Here is a 1,477-nt window from a genome sequence, read left to right as displayed (position 1 = left end):
AGGAAGTCTGCAATACAGCACAGAGGATGAGATGGCCTTTGAAATGGAAATAGCAGGTTCTTGGTCTGGCCTTGCCTCTTGTCACCTGGGTTACTGTTCAGAAACTGGGTTAAGGCTCATAATCTTTCTAGTATTTGGTTCCTCTTCTGTCAGATGGAGAACAGTATTTCCTCATGAGTTTGTTGTATTAAGTGAAATAATACCGGGGATGGCTTGGCACATCATCTGAACCATGCATGTGTTATGCCCAGATTTTTAATATCATCCCCAAGAACCAGAGATCACCAGGGAGACGGAGTCACGCATGCAAAAGCAATGGGCTTTATTATTATTATGGGCTTAGGCTCGCCAGACCTAAGCTCAGGCTCACAGACTTTACCTGCGCAGTGGATCCATGCTGAGAGCCCCAACAGAGGCGGGGTAGGGCTTTTATGGGTTTGGGAAGGGGGAGTTACAGGAAATTGTGACACAGGTACAGGGGTCCAATCACTATCGCCTATCAATATTGGCAGTAACTTTAACCATACATTGATACTTTTGTCGGGACCCAATCACAACATTTAGAGTATTGACCAATTACAGAATGGGCCCAGGACCCTCACGTAGGGCGTGACTAGCCTCAAGCAATGGGAGCAATAGGTGATTATCTATAGCATCTATCTTTACAACTGCCCTTATAAATAAATGTTAAGGGTGTTAGCTGGCCTTTTCTGATTGGGTGTTACAAGGGTTGTCCCTCCTTTCTTAGGCTACGTGTGCCCTTCTATTGTCTAATGATTCTGAGAAGCCGAATTCAGACCTGCATCCTTACACATGATCAGTATTCAGTCAGTATTACCTATTTTTATTATTCTGCTATTTAAGTAGTGATGTGGCAAATGGTGAAATATTCGGGGATTTTTAAAAATTGTCTAAAATTCTCATTTAAGAAATGAGTTCTTAATGGCCTCACAAATGCTTATAATTAAGTGAATTGACTTATATTCTTTGCTTCAATTCAAGAAGTATCATTTCTTTCAACTGATCAGCATTAAAAATTTGTTTCTAAAAGGTTTCAAGTGTGGCTTATCATTAAATCATTGCTTAATACTTCAAAGGTCCCAATCAATTAGATGAGGTTACATCTTGATATATAAAAGGCACTTAAAAACATTTTCTAAGGGACTCCATTTCATTTGCAAAGTCTTAGGACACAATTACAAATTATAGTATGATTATTTTACAGGCTAGTCACTTAGTAGGAAATTATATATTAATCTGATTAGCCTAACTCTAGACAAAAATTTTACAATAGTCTCACATTGTGTTGCTTTTAATATTGAATTAGGCAATATATATATAAATTAACTGGCCCAGTCCCTGGGCAAAAATCAGAAATATAAGTAAAACTATTGTGGGTGCCTGGGTAGATCTCACAGATCATGGGTTCAAGCCCCACATGGCTCTGTGCTAACAGCTCAGAGCCTGGAGCCTGATT

The 1,477-nt window shown here is 39.3% G+C and overlaps 1 protein-coding gene across 1 annotated transcript in view; it reads right to left on the bottom strand.

Annotated features, from left to right (window-relative positions):
- ASIC5 (acid sensing ion channel subunit family member 5) overlaps nt 1-1,477 on the bottom strand; it is a 31,944-nt gene that overhangs the window by 28,281 nt on the left and 2,186 nt on the right. The gene's annotated exons all lie outside the window — the stretch shown is intronic.

Source organism: Suricata suricatta, chromosome 1 (genome assembly GCF_006229205.1).
Source record: "Suricata suricatta isolate VVHF042 chromosome 1, meerkat_22Aug2017_6uvM2_HiC, whole genome shotgun sequence".
Lineage (NCBI taxonomy): Eukaryota > Metazoa > Chordata > Mammalia > Carnivora > Herpestidae > Suricata > Suricata suricatta.
The sequence above is the reverse complement of the archived record's forward strand: the minus strand, read 5'-3'. Positions and strand labels throughout refer to the sequence as shown.